Source organism: Piliocolobus tephrosceles, chromosome 18 (genome assembly GCF_002776525.5).
Source record: "Piliocolobus tephrosceles isolate RC106 chromosome 18, ASM277652v3, whole genome shotgun sequence".
NCBI classification, from domain to species: Eukaryota; Metazoa; Chordata; class Mammalia; order Primates; family Cercopithecidae; genus Piliocolobus; species Piliocolobus tephrosceles.
Genome location: NC_045451.1, coordinates 22626653 through 22644524, shown reverse-complemented (window position 1 = coordinate 22644524; position 17872 = coordinate 22626653). Strand labels below are relative to the sequence as shown.

The 17872-nt window shown below is 37.1% G+C and overlaps 1 protein-coding gene and 1 pseudogene across 3 annotated transcripts in view; both read left to right on the top strand.

Annotated features, from left to right (window-relative positions):
- The window catches only part of WDR7 (WD repeat domain 7), a 386547-nt gene that overhangs the window by 299263 nt on the left and 69412 nt on the right, over nt 1-17872 (top strand). The window lies entirely within an intron of this gene.
- Nucleotides 14119-14317, top strand: LOC111546883 (annotated as a pseudogene).

Genomic DNA, 17872 nt, shown 5'->3' with positions numbered 1-17872 from the left:
GAGGGAGTTGTGGTGATGGAAAAGTGGTGGTGGATTCTGGAAGCTTCACAGAAGAGTTGATGGGGTGGGCTTTGCAGGATAATTAGGGGTGTGTCATCTTGAATTGCAGAGGGAACCAGACTGGCAAATGTTTGACGGCACAGAAGTGTACAGCAAGTTTGGTAAATGCTGTGTAGTAGAGTGGCCAGAACGTAGGTTGAGGGTGGGAGTCTAGTATAGTGCCCGAGTATAGAGAGGGCTTTGAATTTCATAGGAAGGAGTTTGACTATTACAGCAGGGCCTTGAATAATGTCATTTCATTCAACATCATTTCATCATAATGTTGAAGAGAAAAAAGTAATTCTCAGCTAGGGTCACTGTCTGTGTGGCCTTTATAGTTTCTCCCCAGGTCCATGTGGGTTTTCTTTGGGTACTCTGGTTTCCTCCCACATCCCAAAGATGTGCCCATTAGGTGAACTAGCATTTCTAAATGGTCCCCATCTGAGCGAGAGTGTGTGGCGTGCGCACGCGCACTCTGTCATGGGATGGCATCCTATCCAGGGCTGGTTCTGCCTAGTGCCCTGAGTTGCTGGGAGAGACTCCAGCCACCCATGACCCTGAACTAGGATAAGTGGGTAAATAATGATCTTACTTGTTTTTGTCGTGGGTAGGTGGAGTTCTTTCCCTGCTTTGTTACCAGTTGCAAAGCAGGAAAAAGTCAAGCAGGCTTTACTCCTGGTCAGGCCTGGAAAAGGAAGGAACTCTTGGTCTAAAGACACCCTCTCCCCAAAAAATAGAAGGCATGGTGCGTGTAAGAGCCAGGTATGGAGAGGGAAAGGGATGTTAACATGCACAGGGTGGGACTCCAGATGCACAGGCTCAGTGCATAAACATACGTCTTCATGCAACCCGTGACACAAAATGGCGAGGTGTTCTTTTGGGTGAGAGAATTTTAGTATTATAATGATAACGTTAAGGATCTAAAGGCAACTAGGGATCCCTTGTTCCAGTTTGCACCAGTTGGGGATCTTATCTCCCTCTGGTATCTGGTCAGGAATGGAGAAGCTCTGGTGCTACTGGGCTGTCTGGTTTCTTTATGCAGCTGTGCCTGCAAATAAAGGGCATAATTAAAGAAAAATGGTAAGAAAAAGAACTTTCCCAATTATTTCATCAGGATGGTCCTGGTAACATTTTTATTAATCTTTCTCAAGTGTTTGCAGAGGTCAACTTCGTTTCAGTGTTTAATATTGGAAGTGTTTTGGGTCTTTCTGAGTTTGGTGATGTTTTTGTGACCAGAAATGTGCCATAGAAACTTAACTCTTAAATATCAATTAGCCTGTGGTACAATTGGTTTCATTATAGGTCAGTTTTCAAGAACATACTAAATCCTCACATTAAGTGAGGACTTACTGTGTTTGATAGACAATAGAAAGTCAGAAAAGGTTAAGCAAAAATGTGTAATTCTTCTACCAGAACACAGTTGATAAGACATAATTTTATGAAACATCAGATTTATAACAAAGTTATTAAGTTATGTAGATATTATTAAGATTGTGAAAATAAAGTCCACATAGGCCCATTTATTTGTGAGTCAGCACATAAACATAGAAGAATGATTAACAATATAAGCTTGTACCTTATGCTAAATGTGAGTTGCAATAGATGATAAATTATAGAGGACTTCAGAGAACACTAAGCTTGCATGGGTCCTCAGAAGTTTTACAGGTCAATGCCGCTCCATCTATTGGCTGATTTTTACTAGGTTAATATATGAACAACAAAGATAACATATCAGTAGGAGTTAAAATTATTTTATTGAATATCTGCCATGTCTGTGCCATTGGATTCTACTAGGTGCCTTATAGCACTTTTGAGTCTTCTGTATACAAAATGCCTTTCATGAAATAGGAATCTCCAAAGTCAATGGCATGAATATCTGTGGTTCAAATATGTGATGTTTGTTTTTAAAATCTTTTTATAGTTTTGTATTCTTTTTCTTTTTGTTTCCTTCCTTTTACCCTTTTTAAAATGTGCTCTGGGTTTTGTCTTAGACTAACCTCTTTAATGCTGCCTTATGCCAGTATTCGGTTGCTGTGGTTGACAGATCACAAAATGGTGTGAAACTTCATTAGTGTTCTTCGTAATGAATATTTAATGAATTAATATAAATGAAATATTTATGGATGCATCCAGAAAAGTGCTTATGATTTGGGTATTCACACAGTATTATTTTTTTGTGGGTCTCTCTAATAATAATGTGAAAATCTAAAATGTATACAAAATATTAGCTAATATATATTTCAAAGTAATATATAAGTAAAAAACTATCAGATGACATTATTGCTTTCATATCTGTAAAAAAGTAATAAATAATTTTTAGTCAACGTTGTAAACATGATCTTCACATCTGAAGTTGTATTAAGAGCTAATGTAGTATCCTGAAGTCATTGAGTATTTAAAAACAGAATGTATTCTGACTGGTGGTAAACATAAAATTAACTATTCTCTGTGAGTCCAAAGATAAAATAGCATTATATATAGAATGCTGAATAATCCTGAGTTTGGGTTTTTTGGTTTTATTTTGTTGTTTAGTTTTTTTCGTCTTCACCAGTGGGCTTGTAGGGTTTTTTGTTTGTTTGTTTGTGGATTTTTGGTTTTTGTTTTTTGTTTTTTTGAGATGGAGTATCACTCTGTTGCCCAGGCCGGAGTGCAGTGGCGCGATCTCAGTTCACTGCAACCGCTGCCTCCTAGGTTCAAGCAGTTCTTCGCCTCAGCCTCACAAGTGGCTGGGACGTCAGGTGTGTGCCACCATGCCCAGCTAAGTTTTGTATTTTTTTTATTCATTTATATATTGAATAAACTCAGAATTTCTAAGGAAATGGCTGAAGATATTCCTTCAGCCCATGCATTCCAGAGATACACCATGAGCTTTTAAAGACTTGCCCTTAGTGCCACAGAATACCTGCTGATGGCTGTAAGTGCAGACTTTCATTAATCAGGTTTTATCTAAAACTCAGCTGAGAAACACAGAGCACTAAGAAGCTAGTTTAGAATACATGTGGTCCATTTATTCCTCGGAATATTCTAGTTTACATCTTTAGATTGGGTGAAACCATCCAAGAGCTCCATTTTTTTCTAGGCTGTCTGTTCTCCTCTGAGGTTTCCTTGCCCATGTTCCTCTTCAGCATTAGGCCTGCCATTTGCATGGAGGCACCTTTCAAGGGAGTGCGTAAGAAAACAGTGGTCCTATTATCGCAGGGCTGTCATGTTGATGTCACTCGGTACATTGTTTAGTGTCCCTTCTATGAAGACTCAAGACGTTTCTTTTAAATCTAGATGACAGCTCATTTTTCTTTTCCTAAGGAACCTAGAATGTGGTTTTTGTTTGTGTTTTGTTTGTTTTTCCCATATAACCAGTGTTAATTTTAAAATTTGCCTTGGCCGTTAAGCAGCTCAAAGCCAAAGTCCCTGCTTATGTCTAGGAAGTTATGGCTTTTGTCTCCCGTATTCCTTCGCTCATAATCATACCTTCAGCTTTGTCTTTTTTGTCTATCTTTTTACTGTATTCTAGAAGCTTCCCTAAGTCCTTTATGTTATGTGTGTATGTGTATGTATTATGTATGTGTGTATGTACCTTAGTGCATGTATGTATATGTGTATGTGAAATACACGGTTTTATTTCAAAAGCCATGAAAGTAAAAATCATTGTAAGAATATTAGCTATGATTATTTTCTAGAATAAAAAAGACATTTTTTGTATTAACTGAAATACTTTAGATCTTCCTGGAGTCGTTTATATAGCTATCGATATTTTTCTGTAACAAATCAAGTAAAAGTTATAAAAATCACACACTATTAACTAGCTGTATTAATGTTACAGTCATAGCTTTAAATATTTCCTAATAATTAACATTTCACTTTCTGGGATATTAATAATATAGTGTCATCTACTAATAATACAAGAAGATTACTTAGATTTCAGCGCCCTTGAAAAAATGTAGCACACACATCCTTCAAAACACAGTTATACAAAATGGTTCTCCTGTCAGATTTTTTATCAGTGTAACAAATATGACTGTATTATTATATAGGAATTAAACTGCATCCATTTTAAAGCACAAACATACTAGCCACAAGACTGCTGAAGCACTGAATTCGTTTTATGTTTATAAATAAGCAGAATAGGAAGCACAATAAGGTAACATTTAAGAAATGATTCTCTGTAGGTTCTTTCCCAGCTGGGCCTCGGCTTTGCCTTCGTACGTCTCCTCGGTGATCTTCAAAAAGGCATCATCTAGCACTCTAGATAATTATTGTTAGAGGGTTCTGAGTAATTTACATTTAATTGCCTGGGCTATAAATAATACAGCATCCTCAGTTAAAAATACCCTAGACGCCAAGAAAGTAGAACCGACTCCTTTCAAGTCTTGGGAGGATAAACATCACTGAAATTTCTTCAGAATTCTTTGTTAAAATTTCGTTGCAAGTTGCCATGTCACTGAACTCAGATCCCCATGTGAAGTCCCTCACACAGAAGACCAAGCAACACGGAGTGTGCCATGCTTGACTCAGTTGGATGATGTGTCTTCCTTTGGTCACTGGATCAACGCTGACTGGTATTACACTACTCAGTGTGCTGCAGCAGCATGAAACATGAAGGTGTAGAGCAGTACTTGCGGTGTGTTCTGCACAGATGTTACTGAACCCAGAGAAAAGCACTCTAGAACTTGTACGTGTGAGACACACATGTTCCAAAAGGAATGCTTGTTTTTTATTTGGCAAAATTATTCTTTACTAATGTCAGAATAGAGAGGTTTAAGCTCTTAGAAGCTACTATCAAGGCTCCATTAGAAACGAAGATAAAATACTTCTACAAATACAATGTACTTTTTAAGTTTAAGGTAATTATATTATGATCTTGAGGTCTGGTAGTGGTGTAATGCATGACAAATAAAGGATTAGGGTTTTTTTTTAAAATGAAATTGTAAGTCATAAGAGATTTTAGGATTTCTTCAGAGCAAAAATTAGATATACCTCTAGATGTGATTTTTTGGTCACTTAAAACTGCACAGTCGTGCACATATAAGTAGCTTGAGGAAAGGGGCTTTTCCCTTCATTTCTTTTATAGCAACTAGTAGAGGGCTCCAACTGACCAAAGACCATATGTCCCAGCATTCCCAGATAGGTCGTTATTTCACGCACTTTTTTTGTTTTAAGTTAAGGCAGTTTATTTGATGTATAACCAAGAGTGATTTAATTGTTATGGTTTTTAAAGACTTGTCAAATAAATAAATTCACTGATTCCAAAAAAAGAAAAAAACCTTTGTTGGGCTCTGTCCCAATTTTTAGTTTAAAAAATGTATACCCTCAGTGTAGCCACTCAGTAACAGTGGTTGAATAATGACACTAGCTATGCCGCTTCGTGTGTTTAGTCCTTAATTTCATCCTGATAAATGGCATCAGTTCTTTTGCTTAAGCAGTGACCTTACTGCATTATTTTTATAGAATTACAAGTTGTAAAATTTTGATTCTGTAAAGGACCTTCCGTTATGACTTACTACTTCCTGTCCTTCATTTTAAAAACAGGCAAACTGACAAGCTTTTTTTATGCTGACAGTCAGACCAAAGTGAAGCTCAGCTTTCCTGAACAGATCTCATATCTGCTCTGTGTTCTTAGAGTGGGGTGTGCACTGTTACACAGGCTTACACGTGTCAGGGACACACATGGAGTTGAGCCATCTCATCAGAGGATGAGCTGACCATTGCTGAGTTCCATGCCCAGGCCTCTTCCTCTCTATCCTTCATCTCATTTTCTCTCACCGCCTCTTGGACCTTGCTCTTTAGATAACTTTCTCTTTTATCCTTAACTTCTCCTTCTCTATGGCATCTCTTTTTCAGCCTGGAAGTGTATTTTGTTCTCTTGTAAAAACCCTTCCTTCTCTCTGTATCTTCTCCACCTACTGTCCAATCCATCCTTTTCCAGGACACTTCATCCAGTTTGTCACCTCTCCCACTCTCTTCATCTTCTGGAATCTGGTTTTTGCCCCCACTGGTTTTCTAAACTCTCTCTCTGTCTCTCTGTTTCCCTTTGGTTACAAACAATTTTTGATTACCAAATGCTTTTCAGTCTTTAAAGTAGTGGTTCTCAAACTTTTTGGTCTCATGATCTTATCAAAATTGAAAACCTGAGTTTTTGTTTATGAAGGTTGTATCTATATTTTCGTCTTTTAAAAATTAAAACTGAGCATTTTTAAAATATTGATTTATTTATTTAAAATCAACTCATTTTGCATTGATGTAGAAACATTTTTATGAAAAATACTTTCCAAAATGAACAAATACTGAGAAAAGTAGCATTGCTTGACATTTGTCAGATCTCTTTACTGTCTGGAAGACAGGTGGAATTTAATAGCTATGCATGTCTTTCATCTGTTGCAGTATATTATTTTGGTTGGAAGATATGGTCAGAATGTAACTGCTCACACAGATGTGTAGTTGAAAAGGGAGGAATGTTTTAATGGCCTTTTCAGGTAATTTTATATCTTCTTGGACACTGCACCAAAACTCAACATGTGATTGTTTTTTAAAGGTTAGTTGCAATGTGGAATCTGCAGTCACATGAACTTTACTGCTATATTAAACCTACCAGTGTATCTTGCACTTCAAATGGGTCTTTCACCTGCCCGTGATTTTGTAACATTATGCCCTGGTCTTCGGACAATGTTGGTCCACTGAGTTATGTTGGCTGTCCATATATGGTCACTTTGCATTGAACAATATTAAAATATCACATTTGCTAGTATTACTGCTGATCTCCTCAAAAAAGTTAGTGTTGAGAAGCCAGATACAGGTTTCCAAAGTTCTTATTTTTACTTAAAAGCTTGAACGTATCATTGACAATGAATCTTGTCAGTTGTTTTCCTGGAAAGGCTTAACTTTGTTCATATTCAAGAAAGTATCTCTCAAATAACTAGTTTTTCTCTCAGTTACGCTTTCAAGTAAATGGCGTTCGGTGAAAAAAGCAGCTAGTTCATTCTGCAAGTCAATCTTACAAGTGTTTTTCTCCAAAACAACCATGAGATTTCAGTATACAGAAGTGTTTTATGTGTACTTCCCACTTTGTCACACTGAATGTTGAAGCAGTGTGTACTCAAGGGTTGAAATTTCCTTGATTAATAACTTTTTCATCATGGATATTCTGAAGTGAAACTGTTCTGTTGTTTTGCTCACTGCCAGCATGGCAGTGAAGAACATAGCGACTGCTAAACAAGTACATGTCAGTGCCCCTGCCTTGATTCGGGTTAAAGTGCCAGCAGTTTTACCCACCATTGCTTTTGCATCATCAGTGCAAAATCAACACGACGAAAAGGCCAAATAATATCTCAGTATTTTTATGAAAATTGTTTTGATCTCGTAGACTTCTCAAAGGAAAGGCATCTGTAAACCACAGTTTGAGAACCACTGATTTAGTGAAATCCTTTGTTGCAAAGAATCATGAAATGTATTTTTTCTTTCTTAAAACTCTTTATTTTCTGCATCTCCCATATCCCACAGTGATAACCTTTCCTACGATCCAGTACCTAGAGAGAAGGTAGCCTAGATTTCAGGAAAACTAAGACTAGGCTTCCTGTAGCTCAGTAGAAATCCTGAAACTTCTATTTATTTTAAAGGACCGTTAACTTTTCTTGGGATTCCAGTGCCACTGGTTCCAGAAGGGGGCCTCCTTAAGGAACCATGGGCATTTGATGTTAAAGCACCATGATACATAATTTTTGGTAGCAAATCGGCCCATTGTTTAGAGGTCACATTATAGATGACATCCTCTTAAATGTGTCAGACTTGCATTCTTGAAGTGCCATTCTCAGATTCTCTAGGCTCATTAGTCTTTTTTCTCTTCCTTTAATAAGGCCAAGCTTATTCCTTCCTCAGGACTTTTGTTCTTGCTATTTCCTCTGCCTAGAAGGCACCTCCTCCAGATATTGACATAGCCTGCGTGGTCTCATCATTCAGGTCAGCCTCCTCTGACCTCCCTACGTATAACAGCCTCCTTGCCATCACTCTGACATTATTACCCTTTTAGCTTCACAGAATTTTATAATCTGCACTCCTCTTGTTTATCTTTTTTTTACTCATTAGGCCCATAAGAACAGGTAACTTCTCTGATAATTTCCTATTGTAGTCCCAGCAACCTTAACTGTTGAATGATGAATGCAGAGACCCTGTGCCTGCACTGAGGATTAAAGGGGCTGCTCCTGGAACAGAGAGCCGGGGCGCACACTCCCATACCTCTTCCTCACACCCTGTTCCTCATCTTTGTTACCTTGGCTTTCCCTTCCCTAGTTCACAGTTAGCTCTTCCCCATCCTAAATGGCATCTCATCCTGTCGATTCTAAGGTTATCTTACAGTCTCTTCTCAGCAACCCTAGGCACTTGTGTTTAGCTTGCTTTTGTGTCTTTGAAACAAAATTCTCAAAGATACAGAATATGTATAATTCCCTAAAATATGGAATATATATATGAAATCTTAAGATATATACACACATGATGTATATATCTTAAGCTACATATATACTATATATCTGTATTATATATATCTTATTTATATGCACACTATGTGTATATACACATGCACATATACACATATACACTAGTATATAGTCTGCTTTTTCAAAGAATTAAGATTCCAAGTGAATAATTCTCAACCTATTTAATGTTAGGACCCCTTTAAACTCTTAAAAATTATTGAAGAACCCAAAGAACATTTGTTTATAGTGAATTATAACTATCAATATTTGCCATATTAGAAATTTAAACTGAGAAATTTTTAAATTATTTTATTTGAAAAGAACCCATTATATGTTAACATAAAAAATATTTTTATGAAAAATGATGCCAACCTCTTTGATGTCTGGCTTAACAGAAGTCAACTGGATTCTTCTATCTGCTTCCACCTGTGATATCTCAGATCATGTAAAATCTGGAAAACTCAGCTATATGTTCATGAGAAAACGAGAGTGAAAAAGGCAAATAACATCCGGTGTCAGTGTGGACACTTGAGAAGTACTGCTCTCAGCTGTCCCTGTGGGACTGCGTCTGGTGAGACAGCGAAGTCCAGGTGGTGGGGGCTCCTGCCTTTGCCACACCCACTGTGCAGTCTGGGGTACATCACTCGACTTCAGTTTCCTCCTGTAGGAAACAAGGGGCTCTTGTGCCTGCTAACGATGGCAACATTCAACTCCAAAATATTAAACGTTTTGTGTAGCGGCTACTTTTCTCATGGCTGACTTACAAATGTATGATTACCAACCATTATCTTACAATAAATTCTGAAACGTTAAAATATATACATCTTAACATAGGGCTATATGGATGCTGCAGCTTCTTTGATGCCTTCCTAAAAATTCTTTGAAGTAACTACTCTCAAACCTAATCCTGCACTGAGACTATTTAATGAACAAAGAACTCAATTAATATGGAAGGTAAATCACATGTTTTAAGAAAAACAAGGGGTTCCTATTTTGTTTAATGCTATTTTTGTATCTGATTAAGTTTTACGGGGAAAAAAAGTTTAAGTGGAAACCAAAGGGATAGTTTTTTTAAGAGCATGTTACTTCTCTTACATTCAGACAGTGGAATATTATTCAGCAGTATTAAAAAATTGGCTGTCAAGCCATGAAAAGACATGGAGAAATGCATATTACTAAATGCATATCACTAAATGCAAGAAATCAATCTGAAAAGGCTATCTATTATATGATCTCCAGCCATATGACATCCTGGAAATGGCAAAACTATAGTCAGAAAAAGATCAGTGGTTGCCAGAGGTCGAGGGAGAAAGGATTTTCAGGGTAGTGACACTATGTTATATGATACATATGATACTCTAATGGTAGATGTATGCCATTATACATTCGTCAAAATCCATAGAATGTACCAAACCAAGAGTGAACGCTAATGTAAATGATATGTAAATTTATCAGAAAGCTGCCACCCTGGTGCAGGGTATTGATAGTGGGGGAGGTCGTGTGTATACAGACGTGGGAATAATATAGGAACTCTACTTTCTCCTCAGTTTTGCTTTGATTTTAAAACATCTCTAAAAAATAAACTGTATTTTTTAAAAAGCATATTATCCACTCATACTTATTAAAGAGATGAAAAATCAGTAGAACCTTCAGTCATATTTAATGATGATATTTACAACACTATATGGTGTTTATCTTTAGAACTGAAAATAAAAATGAAAAGAAAATATTTTAATTGACTGTTTTTTAACATATAAATGGCTAATCTTAGTACCCAATTCCAAAATTAGAAAAAAAGAGGCCACTCAAGAAATAGGAATCAAAAAATGGGACCTGTTCAATTTAACAAAGTAAAATATTTTTTAAGCACTTGTGTGACTTCTCTGAAAATTTCCAATTCATTCAGTTATCCGTTTATCTGTGCTGTATGCCATGCTGGGCCTGTCAGGCAGTCCCTGCCCTAAAGGGCCTTAAAGTTGGCTTGGCAGAGACAGAGAGGTCAATCAGTGGGCTGTCATAAACGCTATGAGAAAAGGGTGTCCAGGACGCACAGAAGAGTCCCAGTGCCATGATAAGAGGGACACAAAAGAGGGAGCTGGCAGTTGTGCATAGAGGAAAGGAGAACTGGTAGTATTTTAGCAGAGCTTTCAAAGATGAGTAGATGTTTATCAGGCAGATATAGCCTTCTGACTCCAAAATCTATGCTTTTTTTATATATATAAAAATGACTCTTATTGAACGAAATACTAATTAAACACTTGTGAATTGCTGACTAATGAATCAATGATTACTTTTCAAAAATTACAGTGTGTATTCTTTTACATTGTATATTTCATGGCTGAGAATGAAGAAATTCTCAAGCACCATGTACATAGAACTGAACAACATATGTAATGACTCAACTTCTTTGGCTTTCCAGTAGATATTAAAGACATTAGTAGTAGCAAGGAAGGTACTAACTTGAAAGGATTTGGGATATAATTTTCTCTAATTTACTTAAGATGGATAAAGCACATGAGTTTTAATACTATTGATATTAAAATTTAAAGTGTTTAATATTGTTTTTGCTGGATTTAATTGATTAACTTTTAGTTGACCTTTGTCGGAAGCTATCTTAGTATTTACACAGAACAGTGTGCTTTGTATTAAAACACTCATTCACTTGCATCCTCTAAATGAAATTATTTCTTACTAACACTTGTTTCTATTAAATATAGAGAACTATGGCATACCATACAGCCATTAGAAAGATTGAGGTAATCCATTTTTACTGACATGGAAAGATGTTAGTAAAAGAGAAATTTTAAAAGAAACTAGCAATATTACAGAGGAGTATGTAAAATAAAATCATTTTTAAAAAAGAAAACTATATGTGATGATCATTATTCATACCTATACAGCTATATATATGAAGAGAAAAAGATCTGGAAAGACACACCCCAAGCTGTGACTGGTGGATACTGGGGTGATGGGAGGGGATTATTGGTAAAGAGTTACTTTCACTTCTTAACTGTTTTTCTATAATGAATCATCTGTGTTTCTCTTTTCAATGAGTGTGTTTCTTTAAAATTGGATGTATATTAGAATAATGCAAATGAAAGAAATAGTAAAAAGTGTCATTGGGGAAACATTATAGCTATAACACAGATAAGATTTTAGAAATTCAAGGTCAAGTATTTAAACTTTTGAACTGAATGAAAAAAACTAATCTAGACAGAACAGTTAAAAGTCTGTATTTTCAGAGATAGCTCACCTTTTCTTAAACTTGGCTATTATGTAGACAGACTGATTGATTTTGCTTTTCAAGTGAAAAGCTGAATCAGCTCTCTTCACCTAAATGGGCACTTAAAATCTAGTAAGGAAATGAAGACTGTCTACTTTAGAACAGTGCATGAGCTCATTTTTTAAGAAACTCCTCCAAACCTGTGGTTTGTTTTTATCCCATATGGTGATTACAATAATGGGATGTAAAGTAGCTTCAGTCCTAAATTCCAGTAAAATTCTTAAGTTAGGTCCCATTTTATAGAATACATTTCATAATACATAATTTTAGATGTTACTTCTATATTCACAAGTAGAAATCTCTCTAAAATCATTCTAGTCCAGTTTGTGTACCGTAAAATCTCCAAGACAGGTGGCTGTCTTTTAATACTAAAGTTCTTCATATTAAAACAAAAAACTAGACCTTCCAGCAGTATTCCATTTCACTGTATAACAGCAGGAGGAATATTTAATTTTCAGCCTGTTTGAAATGCTGTAGCAAAGTGTTTCAGACCAAATCCCTATTATATTAGCAAATTTAGACTGAAACTATAAAATAATTTGCAATTATTATCAGATTTATAGTTGTAAATCATAAGTATTTGAAAATAAACAAATTTAAAATATTCTGAGCATCCATTTTCCTTATGTTTTCGCATGTTATTAGTTGACACTTATTTGCCATAGGAAAATAGCAAATTAACTACATCTTATTTAATCTTTCTGTAGTATATATTCAGAGATGCAGGTGGATGATGATAACGATGATGATGATGACGATAGCTGATAAGGTTTGCATGTACCTACCAGTGTTTACTATGTGTCAGGCACTGTTTTAGGTACTTCTGTTGCATTAACTCATTTCAACCACACATACCATAATAAGTACTGTTATTGTTCCCATGTTCCATATTAGGACACTGAGACATAGACAAGTTAAGGAACCACTCACGGTTACACAATTAGTAAGTATAGATCCAGGTGATAAGGAGCCTGTTTCTCAGCCATTGTGCCTGAAACCCTGGATGTGCATGCTATTTTTCCTTGCAGGATTTCTGATGCCTGGATAGCCCAGGAATCATTTTTGATCTTGCTTTTAACACGCCAGCTGCAATGTGCTTGTGGCAAGTTTTTCAGAGGGAAACGAACTACTCAGCAGGGAATACTGACCGTTTACAGTGTGCAAAACCCTGACTGGGAAGTAGTGACTCTCAAATGGAATTCTGCAGTGTCTGTCACCATCCCAGAATGAGAGATACTTCATTTGGTTTTTTGAACTAGTGCTCTCCACAGGAATGATGCATTTCTGGAAAACATTTCCCCACCCTCCACCATTCATAGCCCCCAAAACTAACAACACAGCTCACCCTGAGCTGATGCCTTCACCAAAGCCATTTTGATGTCTGTGAACCTTACAAACATATTAGCAGCATGGCAGCCTGAAATTCTGGAGGGTGTGTACAAACATGTTCTAGAAAGTGCCTCTTCCTGAACAAAACTGTCCCCCTTGATTGTGGCTGTGGCATCTGTGAGGGCTGTTGACCAATTCTCTGAGGACCTCCTCTTGAATCTTTTAGACTGAGCTCCTCAAGTTTGTGGCCCTGAAAGAGCTCTTTGGCATCTTGTCCTGTCTAGCCAAGGAGGTTGAGGTAGTTAGTTGTCGCTGGTACCTTCTTGGGGTCAAAGTGACACATACATTGCTCCACTGTAGAAGTCCTGTTGCTGTTTCCTGCAGAACTAGCTTGACTGTGTTGTGTAATCAAATCTTTCCTGTGGTTTCCTGGGGATACCTCATAGGTATTTCCTTTCCCATCCAGTATGCATGATGAAAAAAGGGATGCAACATGCAGTTGATTCAATTTTAAATAATTTTTCTTTACATTAAGAATGTAACCTACATGCATATCCTGCAGACTGTAACCAAGTGGATCAATCTAAAAAGTCACTTTGTGTAAAGTAAACCAAATATGTGATACTTTTTTCCCTCTTATTGGCAAAAAAGTATGAAGTTTGCTAATACTAAGTAGGAACATTCTTTCAGTGAAAAGTGAAGGCAGTTTTGCATTGTCTACTAAAATTTAAAATGTACATATGCTTTGACACAGCTTTGGTGTCTCTATCCTACAAAAATACCTAGGTGTATACAAGGATCTGTGTACAGTATAACCTAAGTTCCCATCAGAAAAAGAATGGTTAAATAATGTAATGCACATACGCAGAACTACAGTGCAGAGGTGAGCAAGAATGACATGAGATCCACGTGTGCTGACATGAGAGGACCATCCCATGAAGAAAACAAAGTTGCGGAAAAGTATGTGTAGTATGTACATCACTTGTATTAAAGGTTAGAAAATAGACTATACTTTCAGTGATCATTTCTATACTTGGTTACTAGAGAAGTTGCTCTGAACTTGTAGGCAGCAGAAACCACAAAGAGGAGGCGCAGCATCCTCCCCTGAGTGTGTTGCTTCCCTGCAACTGCCCTTTGCCATTGATGATAGCTCTTCTCTTCTTCTGCGAGAGTAAGAGGGAGAGGACGCAGTCTGAATGGTGGGGAAAAAAAAAAAAATAGAAAAGCTCTCGGAAGATCCAGATCCAGTAAATAGTTAAGAGTAGTTACTGTTAGTGGGTGTGAACCATTTTCAATCATGTTAAGAATTCCTAAAAACAACTGGATAAGAATTGTTCATAATACCTCAGCTACTTTTGAAAATACATGTACAGATGCTTAGGACAGTGCCTGATACATAATACTCAGTACATGTTAGCTGCACATAGTAGTCGTTGTGGTATTATTTTGGGGGAAAAAAAGATAGTTGTATTCCCTGTATTCTCTTTTGTGTATGCTTAGATTTAAGATGGTTTCATGTGAAGCTGGAGGTTAATCTTGGATTAATTGAAGTGCTTCTTGTTGCAGCTATTGTTCAGGGAAGTGATATCCAGCAGTAACTTCACGTCCTGAGATCATTGCAAATTACCAAAGTCATAAAGTATTTTTATAGGTTTCCATCTTTTTCCCAAGTCCTAATTCTGCTGAGAGTTGCATGTTTTCTATTTCTCTTTTCAAATTAACTTTTAAATTTCACACATTTTCTCTTTGTTTGCGGACCATTTTTTATAAAGACTAAAAGTTCATCAATTCAAGGGGAAGTATAAATAGGGAGTGCCAAAGTTATTTAGAAACTCAGGGCCGGGCCCGGTGGCTCAAGCCTGTAATCCCAGCACTTTGGGAGGCCGAGACGGGCGGATCACGAGGTCAGGAGATCGAGACCATCCTGGCTAACACGGTGAAACCCCATCTCTACTAAAAAATACAAAAACTAGTCGGGCGAGGTGGTGGGCGCCTGTAGTCCCAGCTACTCAGGAGGCTGAGGCAGGAGAACGGCGTAAACTCGGGAGGCGCAGCTTGCAGTGAGCTGAGATCTGGCCACTGCACTCCACCCCGGGCGACAGAGCGAGACTCAGTCCCAAAAAAAAAAAAAAAGTCTCCTTTGTCAGGATAACTTTAGAACAGAGATGTAAATGAAGTGAGGGCAATAGTGGTTAACAGGCTGATGAGATTTTCAAGCAGCGGGAGCAACAACTGTCAAAACCCCAAATGGGAACCCCCTTGACATATTCAAGAAAGTGCAAGGAGATCACTGTGACTAGAACAGCACGAACAAAGGAGAGAGGTGCCAAGTCCTGAACAAGGCTGTGAACAGAAGAGAGGTGATTTATTGTTGAAAAGTTACTCTGACTGCATGCAGACAGTGATGAAAGTGTGGAGATCAGTGACTTTCAACATGTTGGATGATGACCACCTCAGCTCCAGCAAGAAACGTACTTTACATCATTATCCATTTCCACTTTATTCTTCTTTCACTGATTTGAGTGGTGATGTGCTCTCTGGTTTCACAGTTTCCTTGTAGTCCACCTAGCAGAGGAGAACTATTGTTCAAACATGCATATAAAAATGGTTCTTGCCAGGTCATGGCCAACTGCCTAAGTGACATGTTATCAACACAGTGAACTGGAGACTAAGACACCATTTCCAGAAGGCTCAGCACACAAGAACACGTACTCTGAGACCCCCAAATTTTACAGGAATTTTCATCCCTTAGGAAAATTCCAGTCATGCAGGATCCGGTCAAGATTAGAAAAGTGCAACTTTAAAAACTATAATGGACCCTTCTCTTCAATTCATTGATCCCTTCAGGGCAGAAAGCAAGTAATGGGCGTCCTTCATCTTGACAGACCCTACCTGGAGCCAGTCCCTTCAGGGCAGAAAGCAAGTAATGGGCGTCCTTTGTCTTGACAGACCCTACCTGGAGCCAGTCCTCCAGGAAAGAGCAGACCAGGAGGATGGTGGGCTCTGGAAGCCTCAGCAGGGATTGGTTCACTGCAGCTGGTTCCCATGGTGAATACTTGGGAAGTGACTGTGTACATACCACTGATTTCTTCTGTTAAGAGAGCTACTGCTAAAGGAATAAAAAGTTTAACAAGAAATCCTAAGATTAAAACATGCCTTAAGACCTTCACTGTCCAGAATTCTTTAAGTTATTGTTTACAAGTATTAGTCCAGTAGTAAATTCCAAAGAATGAAAAATGCAGACCTGTAATATATATGGTCCTTTCAGGCAGGGTAAAGATTTGATTCCAAGAATAGATTTGATCTTTCTACCATAAATAATGGTGTTTGTAGATGATATAGAAAGATGAGTTTGATATTCAGAGCATAGAAAATGGGCAATGTAACAAAACCTCTTCAGATTCTAGTTTCACTAAGTAAGATTTTGTCAACACAAGTATATTTTACTAATGTATTGTTTTGAAGAGGGTTATTTTGGGGGTAATTATTTTCAGTTTTGCAAAAGGATGTTGGCAATATAGTTGTTAAATTTGTGCAAATAATAGGTAAAGCAAAATACCACTGCAAATTATACTTTCCTATGTGTATTAACCTGCACAGAATAAATACTTGCTAAAACATTTGTTAGATATTATATTCTGTGTACCGTAATAGGACATAAATTATTCATGACTATATGTGTATAGATATAGATGTCAATGTATGCACAGATATAGACACAGTGATGCCCAATACTTAGACCACTGTAATTATCGAGTAACAAAACGGTAAATGTTTTCTAAACTCTTCTAAATCATTTTCATTTACAAGTGTGAGAATGGTAGATTTTGAATGCTGATTCCCACTCTTTCTCTTAAGGTAGAGTAATATTCTTTGGACAAGAAAAACTGAGAAACTAGCTTTTTCCTAACCACTTATTAGCTGGGGAAGCTTCATATGTTTTAGGAGCTTTCTATATCCTTCCTTCTCTCAAACCAATGTACAGAGAGGACACTGCCATTCATAAGCACAGAAAATCCACCCAGCAGGACACACTAAAGTGGTTTCCTTCCTGTTACTAAAAGTTAAAAAAAAAATTAAGCATTAACCTTCCACTAAAGGGGAAGAGGCTGGTTATTCAGTGGGGCTTAGGGGTAGGACAAAAATATTGTTCAGTATATTACTTGGTAATAAGTAACAAACAAAAGTTTAAAAATGTAATGGTTTGTTTTCCAGATTTATGAAATATATATGAATGTCATATTGTCTGCCAATGCCAAATGGCTTTGTCAGAATACCCCTGGTTTCAGAATGCTCCCACATTCAAATATCTTGTCTCTCTCAGCAAGAAATGCTGTCTCATGCCCTAGTATGCCTCAAGAAAGCATTAGAGAAATGAGATTTTTTTCTGTCATGTTTTATGTCACCCTCCCCCCTTATAAAATATAAATATTAACAGAACAGTTAGTTTGGTATTATGGAACCCAAGGGGAAAAGACAAAGAATGTGTAATAGAATTGATGCAAAATCCTCCTAAATATTTAGAGTAGGCCATTTGTTCATCTGGGCAACTCACACTGAGACAACAGGACTAGATAATGGGAAGGTATATTTGAAACTATTCACAGATATAAAATGATACCTAATTTATACTTCTCATAATTTTTATTCTTAACTTCAGGCCCTAGCCTTATAGACGTGAAATCAATATGGCAATGCACAGACAAGGAATTCAAATACTTAACCTCATCATGAAAATTAATCTGGAAAAATAAAA